This window comes from Scyliorhinus canicula, chromosome 5, assembly GCF_902713615.1.
Source record: "Scyliorhinus canicula chromosome 5, sScyCan1.1, whole genome shotgun sequence".
Taxonomy (NCBI): domain Eukaryota; kingdom Metazoa; phylum Chordata; class Chondrichthyes; order Carcharhiniformes; family Scyliorhinidae; genus Scyliorhinus; species Scyliorhinus canicula.
Genome location: NC_052150.1, coordinates 97,825,055 through 97,838,184, shown reverse-complemented (window position 1 = coordinate 97,838,184; position 13,130 = coordinate 97,825,055). Strand labels below are relative to the sequence as shown.

The 13,130-nt window shown below is 46.8% G+C and overlaps 1 pseudogene; it reads left to right on the top strand.

Moving 5' to 3' along the window:
• The first annotated feature begins 3,770 nt into the window (after window positions 1–3,770).
• On the top strand, window positions 3,771–3,988 carry LOC119965625 (annotated as a pseudogene).
• The last annotated feature ends 9,142 nt before the right edge of the window (window positions 3,989–13,130 follow it).

Genomic DNA, 13,130 nt, shown 5'->3' with positions numbered 1-13,130 from the left:
TGGGGGCGCTATTTCGGAGGTCCAGGTCCGCAGGTTGAATCCACCATGGAGCACCGCATGGCTGCTGGAGGCCGCTGCCGTGCTCATGTGTGGCCTATGACCCGGAAGTGCAGGGGGTCGTATCGGCAGCTGAAGCTGCGAGCCCCACGACAGCTGCCTGCTAGCCCCCTGCAAGAAGGTGAATCTGTGACCTTTTGACGCCAGTTCTCCTGGCCTAAAAGACCACAGTATTCATAATGGCGTGGGGACATCGTTCCAAAAACTGAGAATCCAGCCTTATTTGCATGGGACTGATCAGCTTCGTCTTCGAACTTGCGATGAGTCTCACAAAGGAGGGGGTGAGAGCAGTAGGACATAGAAAAGGGTGAGGAGGGGGAGAATGGGAGAGAAATGCAATGGTCGGGACAAGGTGTGGATCAATCCCATGGGGGGCGGTGGCACCACACTAGTGGGTGAGCTAGCTCAGGGATGTATGAGCGAGGGGAGGGCCACAGCACAACTCCCAACAAGGAGTGGCAGCGGGGGGGAGGAGACTCTAAATCAGGGGAAAACATAGGGGGAATGGGGAGGAGGGGGTGAGGGGACAGACCCAGCGGAATGGTGGGAGGGAGGGGAGTAGAAGGCTGGCTACTACAGATCACACATGACAACAACAGAAATAAGAGGACCTCAAACATCCATCTTGGAGGACCCCTGTGCAAAAGGAACCCCCAGAGTGCAGGGGCACAGCCACATGGCGAAAATGGCGACCACAGCCATTTTGGATGGCCCCCAAGCAACTGGAAACCCTGGAGTACACGGAAGCATCCACAAGATATGTATGATTGACCAGCAGGAGAGGAGAGACCGAAATCCCCCCAGGAGAATAGTCACCTGGAACATCAGGGGACTTAATGACCCGGTGAAAAGATCCAGAGTCTTCATCAATCTGAAAATCCTGAGAGCCGACACAGCCTTCTTCCAAGAGACACACCTGAGGTAGAAGGACTGACTGCGGGTCAGAAAGAGCTGGGTGGGACAGATTTACCAATCACGCAATGGGACAAGTGGCTGTACTGCTCAATAAGAGGACAGCGTTTACAGCGACGAGGACAGTTATGGACCAAGAGGAACGGAACATCACGATTAGTGGTGTCCTAGAAAGGACACCAGTGGTCTTTGTAAATGTGTATGCTCTCACCTGGGACAATGAAGAAAACCATGACCCACACTTATTCATCATGGGGGGAACTTAACTGTGTACAGGACCCACAGACATACAGATCAAACCCCAAGCCGGGAAAAAATTCCAAAAAGGCAAAGGAATTTAATATTTTAATGTAACAGATTGGGGCAGTGGACTCATGCAGGTTCACACACCCGGGGAGAAGGAGTTCTCCTTCTTCTCCCAGGTACACAGGCATATGCTACGATCAACGTCTTTGTAGTTGGGAAAGCGATGCTTCCAGGGTAGTATCTCCAACCACGCTCTACACTACGTAGATGTGAGGTTGGAGATGGGTCAGGCACAACACTGGACACGGCCTTCCTGGCCGATAAATCGTTCTGTGAACGGATATCACAGGCCATTGGCGGGTACATTACCAACAACCAAAATGGGGAGATCTCACCGCCTTCCCCCCCCCCCCCCCCCAACGTTCTGGGAGGCACTGAAGGTGGTGGTAAGAGGGGAAATTATTGCATATAAGGCATGAAAAGATAGGAAAGAGAGGAAGTTCTACAATGTAACATCTGAACTCAGTATCATTAATGGAGTGGTGCTTCATTTGAACAATATAGTCATACCTCAATCTCTTCACAAAGATGTACTAATGAGGATACAAAGGACATCTTGGGATTGAAAAATGTAAACAGGGAGCTCGTGACTCTGTTTACTGGTCAGGTATCAACCCGGATATTGACTGGATGGTCAGTTGTTGTGACACATAAGGGTGGCACAGTGGTTAGCATTGCTTCCTACGGCGCTGAGGACCTGGGTTCGAATCCCGGCCCTGGGTCACTGTCCGTGTGGGGTTTGCACGTTCTTCCCGTGTCTATGTGGGTTTCACCCCTACAACCCAAAAGATGTGCAGTACTGGTGGATTGGCCATGCTAAATTGCCCCTTAATTGGAAAAAATAATTGGATAATCTAAATTTATTTTTTAAAAAGTTGTCGTGACACATGGAGACACATCTTTGCAAGCAAACAAGAGAACATATGCAACTGTCTCATTTATCTATGGCACCACAGCAGAAGATAGCTCTGGATCTCTTTTACCTACAAGGGAAAGATTATTTAATGATCACAGACTATTAGTCAAACTATCCCGAAATGGCTCCACTTTCAAGCATAATGGCAAGCAGTATAATACTGCATACCAAGTCAATTTTTGCTGGACACGGAATTCCGCAAATCGTCGTGAGTGACAAGGGTCCTTATTTTAGCTGTAAAGAGTGGCAACACTTTGCAGTCGTGTAAGATTTCAATCACGTCATGTCGAGTCCGTTGTACCCTCAAGCCAATGGAAAAGCCAAAAAAGGTGCACATATTGTTAAGCAATTGAAGAAGAAAGCAATATACATCCAATCTGATCCATATCTCACATGATGAGTTACAAAGCGTCACCATTGTCACATGGTAGATCATCAGCAGAGTTACTCATGAATAGAAGGTTGCGTACCACACTTCCATACTTGGAAAAGAAGGAGGTTAATGCAGTGGTACTGCAGGAACATGCAAAACAAAAACCGTTATACGATAGAGTGTCCAGAGCTTTACCACCTCTGAGTAGTGATGACATTGTGAGAATAGAAGATTCAGGCAATTGGTCGAGAGAAGCCAGAGGATGAGTTGGTTTTGAGAAGAAATCGCCGCACACTCTTGAAAACCAGAGAAGACTTTCAGAACAACGTGATGGATGACAAATCTACATCAGAATCAGCGTCAGCTGCAGTGTCGGATAGTTCAGCAGTTCCTTAGCATGAGAATATCATGCAGAACATTGAAGCTACAAGTTCTGAGCAGCAAGATCAAACTTTGAGAAGATCAACCAGAGACAGAAGAAAACCTGGTAGACTCAATTGTAGATTGTACATACTATGCTTGCTGTTCTTATGTATATATTATATATATATATTTATTTGTTAAATCAGTTTTAAAAATTAAAACAAAAATCATACTGTTAGACTCACGGGCTCATGACATCGCATAAGAACTAGGAGCAGGAGTAGGCCATCTGGCCTCTCGGGCCTGCTCCGCCATTCAATGAGATCATGGCTGATCTTTTTTGGACTCAGCTCCACTTTCCGGCCCGAACACCATAACCCTCAATCCTTTAATCAGTAAAATATACTGATGATAATGTATTTATTTATTCCTTCAAAGGAAAGGGGATGTAGTGATATCATGGTTCTATTGCAATTCACCGACTGGCCACTCGGAGTCTCACTAGTATAATAATAATAATAATCGCTTATTGTCACAAGTAGGCTTCAATGAAGTTACTGTGAATAGCCCCTAGTCGCCACATTCCGGCGCCTGTTCGAGGAGGCTGCTGGCATTGTTCTGGATTATAAACCAGCTGTTTTAGCCCACTGTGCTAAAGTATATAAGTGAATGTTAGAGTCAGGTGATCCTTCAGACTGTTTGGAGGAAGCTGGGGCGAGGTTGCTTTTGCTTGATCTTACTGTTATTCATCTGTTGGTTTGTATATAGTTTACCCCACAGTTAATGTTCAGAAATAATTTATAGGAGACAGAGGCAGTGCGCGCGGCAGCAGTGCCCTTGAGTAAAGCACACCCGCCCGAGCTCAAAAAGTTAATGGCCAAGAAATCGTCACTCAAATTGAATGGAGGGAGACATGTGCAAGGAATCCTGCGTGGCTTTGACCCCTTCATGAATTTTATTGTGAATGAATCTGTTGAGATGGCACCCGGGGGCCATCAGACAACATTGGCATGGTGGTTTTCTGAGGGAACAGCATTATCATGCTAGAAGCCTTAGAGTGAGTACAGTGAAAACAGCTGTAGTCCTGAACACATGGAAAGAACGTTGCAAATTCACCACTCATCATTTGAAGCCTAGAGTTTTGTCCTTTGTTTTTCGGGTAGAAGATGGCACTTGATTCATTCTTTAATGAGCTGCAAGGTGCCGTTTTTATGAATAGGTGATTATTTGTACCTTTGGGACCAAAAGGGCATTAAATATGTTTTTGTACGAAAAAATAAATAAATAAATTGTTTATAGCTTTAGCTACAAGTATTCTTGTAAAATAATTCAGGCCATCTGACAAGTACATTATAATTACCATGAAATCTGAGACTCAGTAGTGGCTTCAATGACTCCATGTGGTTCATTCTTGCAACTGCAAAATCTTCAAATCTCGTGGCTTCACGTGATGATGTGATAGCTTTTTCTCAGTTTAATACCATCCAGCCCTGGTATCATGTAATGTTCTTGTCAGATGACCTGATTTATATTACAACAACACGTGTAGCTAAAGCTATAAATGAGTTCTTAACATTAACTGTGGGTCAAATATGTACAAACAACAGTGAATAATAGTATGAAAATGCACAAGCAACCTCTCTTCAAACTCCCTAGTCAGTCTGAGGTCACCTGACTCTGACATTCACTTATACACTAATGAGACTCCCAGTGATCAGTCGGTGAATTACAACACAACCATGATATCACTACAGGGGAGCTTTCGCAAATGCAAGATTGCATAGCTTGCAGCCCACTGCCACAAATACGGAGAATCTCTAGGGCATGTACTGCAGAGATCCCCTCCCGCCCCTCCACGGGTGATCAAAGCAGCAGGATATCTGTTTCAGGAGCACAATAGCTTACTCCATTTCAGTGAAGACCCGCTGACATCTTAAGATGGGATATTAGAAGCGGTCATGGGCCATTTGTGGATGGGGTGAGCCTGGCTCCAACAAGCCAACCTACTGTCTGTCTTGGAGGTCCTAGGACAGTGGGTATTGCTAACTGTCAGAGATAAAAGCAGAATGGGCCGTGTTATTGTGGACTTTGTCCACTTAAGGCTAAACCATACAAATGTACCAGAAGAGGAAATCTGGAAAGAGAACAAAGGTGTCCATTGTTTTAACAACACGTGCATAGCTGCAGCTCACTGAATCTTACTGTTCATTCTGAAGAACTTCTGAAGATAGTGCAAATATGAAACATTGCCTTCAGGTATGCAACTTTTGGAAGATGTTTGTCTATGTTTTGATGACTGTGTTTTAAATTGGAGGTTTAGGGAACATTTTGCAGCTTTGGTCTGTTGTTGGACACACATGAGACACTCGAGCTCAGAATGAATGACAGGGAGGGTCGCACCGTGTACACACATTGGTCTCGCCAAAATAACCATCCAAATGGGAAAAATAATCATCTTGGATTATTATATAAGGAAAACGTTTTTCACACATTGAGTGGTTGTGATCTGGAATGCACTGCCTGAGAATGTGGCGGAGGCAGGTTCAATCGAGCCATTCAAGAGGAAATTGGATTATTATCTGAAGAGGAAGAATGTAAAGGCTACAGGGAGACGGCAGGGGAGTCACTCAAGTAAATTTCTCCTTCAGCGAGCCAGAGCTCCAATGAAGGGCTTAATGGTCTCCTTCTGTGCTGTACCTATTCTGTGATTCTGTTGCAGAAAATATTTCCTTTGAAAGAAATTAGATTCCTTTTGATCGCCTGTTCTCCTGGCACTGCTGATCACGATAATGTTGTTGTGCCCAATCTACCACATTTTGATATGCATTTGTATTCCCACACTGGAAAAAGTGGCTGCAGTGTTTCAAAGATGCAGGTTTTGCAATCACAGATAACAAAAGAAAAAAGGCATTAGTTCTTCATGATTGAGATGGTGCATTGTAAGGTATCTTTGAGGCATTTGCGCCTACGTAAGATGAATATGGCACAGCAAAAAAATCAACTAACATCTATTTCACGCCTAAGAAAAGTACAACATACAATATCATTATCTCCTGATGTACTAAGAAGAAGCAAACAAGACAATTAATCTATATTTCACGCAAGAGGCCACTAGCAAAAAAATGTGACTTTGGTGATGTGGAACATGCCGAATGGGAAATCAAAATAAAGAGATAAATACATGGCTCAAAGATTGGTGTCGGAGAAATGGGTTTGAATTCATGTGACATTGGCACCAGTACTGGGGAAGGAGGGTGCTGTTCCGATGGGACAGTCTTCACCTGAATCAAGTTGGGGCCAGAGTTCTGGTGAATCGCTTAACGAGGGCTGGAGATAGGGCTTTATACTAAATAGTTGCGGGGAGGGTTCAGTTGTATGGAAAATTAGAATATCAAAGTTAAAGGGGAAGGTGGGAGTGCAGGTTAATGATGAGAACTTTAAACTAGTTAAAGGGGCGAGGGCTCAGGAGAGGTTAGAAATGTTTCCAGAACACGGAATAGAGAGTATAGAAAGTGGCAGGAATCTAACATCAGGCAGAGCAAAAAAGGGAACAACTATGAGAAGGGAGGTGGTCAACACAGGACTGAGGATGTTGTACCTAAATGCGTGCAATATATGGAACAAGGTAAATTAGCTTGTTGCGCACATTGGATTTGGCCAGCACAATGTTGTGCACATCACAGAGAAATGGCTGCAGAGAGATCAGGGCTGGGATCTAAATATCCAAGGATATGTGTCCTATTGAAGAGACAAGTAGATGGGCAAATGAGGGTTGGGAGTGGGGAGGGGGGGGGGGTTGCATTGTTAGTAAGAAATGAACTTCAAATCAATAGCAAGAAGTATTATAGAAGACATAGAACCTATGTGGGTAGAGTTGAGGAAACGCAAAGGAAAAAAGACCCTGATGGGAGTTATGTGCAGACCCCCTACCAGTAGTCAGGATGTGGGACAGAAACTAAACCAGGAGATAGAAAAGGCATGTAAAAAAGACACTATTACAATAATCATGGGGTACATCAAGATGCAGGTGGACTGGGCAAATCAGGTTGGTAGTGGATCCCAAGAAAAGGGAGTTTTAGAATGTCTACGAGATGTTTTTTTGGTTTATGGTACAGCCCACTAGGGAACAAGCAATTGCAGATTTGGTGATGTGTATAAGGCAGACTTGATTCGGGAACTTAAGGTGAAGAGACCCCTTAGGGCCAGTGACCACAATATGATAGAATTCACCCTGCAGTTTGAGACGGAGAGGCTGGAATCAGATGAGTCAGTGCAGGAAACCTCTGCGGCTGTCCCCCTCTCTAACAGGTATACCGTTTTGGATGCTGTTGGGGGATAGCCTATCAGGGGAAAACAACAGCAGCCAGAACAATAGCAACACAACTGGCTCTGTTGCTCAGTGGGGTAGGGCAAAGTGCAGGAGAGCAATGGTTATAGGGGACTCTATAGTAAGCGGCACAGATGGGCACTTCTGTGGAAGTGAAAGAAATTCCAGGATGGTGTGTTGCCTCCCAGGTGCCAGGGTCCAGGATGTCTCTGAATGAACACAAGACATCCTGAAGGGAGAGGGTGAACAGCCAGAGGTCGTAGTACACATAGGCACTAATGACATAGGCAGGAAGAGTGATGAGGTCCTGCAGAAGGAGTTCAGGGAGTTAGGCAGTAAGCTAAAAAGCAGGACTTCTAGGGTTGTAATCGTAGGATTACACCCTGTGCCACGTGCCAGTGAGGCTAGAAATAGGAGGATAGTACAGCTAAACACGTGGCTAAACCAGTGGTGTAGGAGGGAGGGTTTCAGATTTCTGGACCATTGGGATCTCTCCTGGGGCAGGTGGGACAAGAAGGATGGGTTGCATCTAAACTCGAGGGGCACCAATATCCTGACTGGGAGGTTTGTTAGTGTCACTCGGGAGGATTTAAACTAGTATGGCAGGAGGGTGGGAACCAGAGTGTTAGCTGAGAAGGTGTCATAACTGAAGGGGAAATAGGTCACAAAAATAAGAGAACAACATCACCCTCAGGCAGAGCAAAAAAGTGACAAGTGCGAGAAGGGAGGTGGTCAATGTAGGACTGAGGGTGTTGTACCTTAATGTGCACAGTGTACGGAATAAGGTAAATGAGCTTGTTGCGCACATTGAAATTGTCCGGTACGATTTTTGGCCATCACAGAGACGTGGCTGCAAGGGAAACAGGGCTGGGATCTAAATATACAAGGATATGTGTCCTATTGAAAGGACAGGCAGATGAGCAAAGGGGGCGGGGTTGCATTGTTAATAAGGAATGAAGTTAAATCGAAGCAAGGAGCGATATAGGATCGAAAGGCATAGAATCTCTGTGGGTAGAGTTGAGAAATCGCAAAGGTAAAAGGACCCTGATGGGAGTTACGTCCAGGCCACCTAGTAGTACTGTAGTCAGGATGTGGGGCAGAAAATAAATCAGGAGATAGAGAAAGCATGTAAAAACGACAATATCACAATAATCATAGGGGACTTCAATATGCACGTGGTCTGGGAAAATCAGATTGGGAGTGGATCCCAAGAAAAGGAATTTGTGGAATGTTTAAGAGATATTTTTCGGAGCAGCATATGGTAGAGCCTACAAGGGAACAGGCAATTCTGGATTTGGTGATGTGTAATGAGGCAGATACAAGGAGAACGTGCAGACTCCACACAGTCATCAAATCCAGAATTGAACCCAGGCCCCTGGCACTGAGAATGGCAGCATGGTAGCACAGTGGTTAGTACTGTTGCTTCACAGTGTCAGGGTCCCTGGTTCGATTCCTGGCTTGGGTCACTGTCTGTGCGGAGTCTGCACGTTCTCCCCATGTCTGCGTGGGTTTCCTCCGGGCGCTCCAGTTTCCTCCCACAAGTCCTGAAAGACGTGCTCGTTAGATGAATTGGACATTCTGAATTCTCCCTCTGTGTACCCGAACAGGTGCCAAAGGCTGGTTTAGCAGAGGGCTAAACCACTGGCTTTCAAAGCAGACCGAGGCAGGCCAGCAGCATGGTTCAATTCCCGTACCAGCCTCCCCGAACAGGCGCTGGAATGTGGCGACTAGGGGCTTTTCACAATAACTTAATTGCAGTGTTAATGTAAGCCTAATTGTGAAACTAGTAAAGATTATTATTATAAGAGATTATCTCATTGAAACCGTCAGTACTCTGAAGGGACTTGATGGGGTGGACAATGACCACACTGCATTGTCTTATGAAGAAAGGTTGAGGGAGCTAGGGCTTTTCTCACTTCTGCGAAGAAGGCAGAGAGGTGATGAGAGGCCTGGATAGAATGGATAGCCAGAGGCTTTTCCTCAGGGTGGAAATGGCTGTCACGAGGGGGCATAATTTTAAGGTGATTGGAGGAAGTTATAGGGGAGATGTCAGAGGTAGGTTCTTTACACAGAGAGTAGTGTGTGTGTGGAATGCACTGCCAGCAGAGGTGGTGGAGTCAGTCATTAGGGACATTTAAATGACTCTTGGACAGGCACATGGACAGCAGTAAATTGAAGGGGTGTAGGTTTGTTTGATCTTAGATTAGGATAAATGGCCGGCACAACATTGTGGGCTGAAGGGCCTGTACTGTGCTGTACTGTTTAATGTTCTATGTGTAACGGCATTACAGCTAAATAAGGGTAACTACAAAGACATGAGGGAGGAACTGGCCAGAGTTGATTGGAAGGGGAGTCTGGCAGCGAAGACAGTTGAACAACAATGGCTGAGTTTTGAGGGTTATTCGGGAGGCACAACAGAAATTCATCCCAAGGAAGAGGAAACAAGCTAAGGGGAGGACAAGGCAACCATGGCTGACAAGGGAGTTTAGAAGGATATGAGAAATCGCATTGAAACTTACAGAATACTGAGAGGCCTAGATAGAGTGGGCATAGAGATTATGTTTCTATTAATAGAAGAAACTGGAACCCAAGGGCACGGACCCAGACAGAAGGGACACTCCTTTAAAACAGAGATGAGGAGGAATTTCTTCAGCCAGAGGGTAGTGAATCTGTGGAACTCATTGCCGCAGAAGGCTGTGGAGGCCAAATCACTGAGTGTCTATTAGACAGAGATAGATATTGGGCGGGATTCTCCAATCCCATGGCAGAGTGTCCACGCTCTCGTAACCGCCATCACGTTTTACGACGGCGTGAACGGGCCGCTCCCACGTCTAATTCTGGCACCTCCAGAATGAAATGAAATGAAAATCGCTTATTGTCACGAGTAGGCTTCAATGAAGTTACTGTGAAAAACCCCTAGTCGCCACATTCCGGCGCCTGTTCGGGGAGGCTGGTACGGGAATCGAACCGTGCTGCTGGCCTGCTTGATCTGCTTTAAAAGCCAGCGATTTAGCCGAGTGAGCTAAACCAGCCCCTAGTGAGCTAAACCAGCCCCTGCGCATTGGCCTTCTTTTTTTTTTAAAATTTAGAGTACTCAATTATTTTTTCCAATTAAGGGGCAATTTAGCGTGGCCAATCCACCTACCCTGCACATCTTTGGGTTGTGGGGGTGAAACCCACGCAGGCACGGGGAGAATGTGCAAACTCCACACGGACAGTGACCCAGGGCCGGGATTCGAACCCGGGTCCTCAGCGCCGTAGGCAGCAATGCTAACCACTGTGCCACCGTGCTGCCCCGCATTGGCCTTCTTCAACGTGCCGGCCCCGCGCAACATGGCGCAGGGCTACAGGGGCCGGCGTGTAGGAAAGGAGGCCCCCAGCCACAGAGGCCGGCCCGCCAATCGGTGGCTGGGTGCCGAGGTCCTAGGTTCGATCCCGGCTCTGGGTCACTGTCCGTGTGGAGTTTGCACATTCTCCCCGTGTTTGGGTGGCTTTCGCCCCCACAACCCAAAGATGTGCAAGGTAGGTGGATTGACTACGCTAAATTGCCCCTTAATTGGAAAAAATTAATTGGATACAAAAATTGAACTTGCAAAAGAATCAAGGTATCTAATAGTATTCCCCACTCACATTGGACTTTTTCAATACAAGAGGCTTAAGTTTGAAATCAACTCAGTAGCTGAGTTACTTCAGCGCATGATTCAGCTTGAGCTTCAAGGACTTAAAGGCACACGGAACATTAGTAATGACATTCTCATCTACAGTTGCATTGAAGGTGAACTGGAGCCTACCTACATGCAGGCTTACACCGTCTCAGAGAATGTAACCGCAACTTGAACAAAGGAAAGTTCTTGTTCAATTAAAACAGAATTGAATTATTCAGACATGTGTTTAACGGTGAAGAAATGTCACCTGACCCAGGAAAGTTGAAGCCGTTGCAAACTCCCCTGTGGATGCTACAAATATGCAGTCTTCTGGGCCTCATCACAGACTGCAGTTGCTTTATTCCTGACCTGGGTACGTAATTGCCCCCACCGAAAGGAGGCACAATGCAGCTGGTAAATGCCGGGAGAGGTCTCTTCCGGGATTTAGACTGCTTGCCATGCAAGATCTAACGGGATCTCATGAGACATCAGGATCTGGATCCAGCCCATTGTAAGCGGGATCTGTATTTAGAAAATCTGCATTTAAAGTGACAACTAATCTCACTTTAATACGCAGCTCACCTGATCTACCCGAGGTGTTGAGGTCTAACCCCTTCGCCTTGGAGACCTTAGGTGAGTGCCGTTCAGTATTGGTCCTCATAAATGGGGACCAGGTGGAACGGCACTTGGGCCGTCTCCCAGGGGATTGGAGGCCCCGGGTGATTGGCAGCCGGACAGGGTGACACCCTGGCACTGCTGGTGCCACCTGGTTACCTTGGCAGTGCTAGCCTGGCACCCTGGTGATGCCAGCCTCGGATTCTATTCTATTGCAACAGGGTCTCGTTCGATAATGTGCTCTTTCACAGCACTTTGAGCACCGAGAAACACCCAGCTAAGCGGACTCGACACAGGACCCTGTTGCAATTCATTTAGATTGTGCCCAGAATCTCTCAGACACATGATGTGTCTTACACTTTCATCTCCACTTGTATAGAAGTGAGTCTGAATTAATATCAATCGTAAGCTGGTTCAACAATTCACAGAGCAAATCATATACTCATTATCAGCCCCGCCGGTGATTCTCTGGCCCGCGATGGGCCAAGTGGCCACCCGTTTTTGCCGGTCCCACCGGCATAAATTAGAGTAGGTCCTTACCGGCGGGACCTGGCAGCGCAGGCGGCCTCTGGGGTTCTCAGGGGGGCACAGGGGATCTGGCCCCTGGAGGTACCCTCACGGTGGCCTGGCCCGCAATCGGGACCCACTGATCCGCAGGCGGACCTGTGCCGTGGGGGCACTCTATTCTTCCGCACCTGCGGCTGTAGCGGTCCGCCATGGCCAGTGCGGAAACGAAGCCCTCTTCGCATGCGCGGGGGGGGGGGGGGGGGGGGGTGACGCGGGGGGGGGGGGTGACGCCAGCATATGCTGGCACTCCCGCGCTTGCGCCAACTCGCGCCAGCCGGCAGAGGCTATTCGGCGGCAGTTGGCATGGTGCCAAGCCCTTTCTCCGCTGGCCAGCACGGCGCAAACCACTCCGGGGACAACCTAGCCCCTGAAGGTGCGGAGGATTCTGTACCTTTGGGGTGGCCCGAAGCCGGAGTGGTTCACGCCACTCCTTCCCGCCGGAGTTGCCCGCCCCACCGATTACGGTAGAAACCTGCCCCAGAACATTTCACTGTATACTAATACATGTGACAATAATAAATCAAATCAAATCAAAACATTGGTTAGTTTTCCTTAGTTTCAAAGTCGTAACTTTGTGTAAATTCTGTTGTTCTGTAGTTGCTCTTTGTGTTCTCAATATCAGTTCTTTTCGGCTTCTCTTATTCATTTTTGAACTTTTTACTATCAGTTCCCTTTGGATTATCTGATGTCTCTATGAGCTTTTCGTGCTTCTCATCTGGAGTCCAGTTTTACAAGATGTCCTCATTTTCTTATTGGCTGTTCACAATTGATGTGCTCTCAATTGAGCTGTTATTGTCAGCCTCTGTACAATCCAGCTGAGATCCACCATCTCGCCGTTGTCTTGCACAGCTTGTATGCTACTTACGATCACGTCGTCGCTAGTTGCAAATAAAGTGGATAGACCCTCATAGTCTTCCTCTTCTGTATCTTCATCTTTTTCTTTACTGTCCTCATGAGATGAGTGCAGCATCATATCTCGTGGGCAGTTACAATAATCCTCTGTCTTCACGTTTGTAACGTACAATTATTTAATGAGGTTCAGGGCTTCAC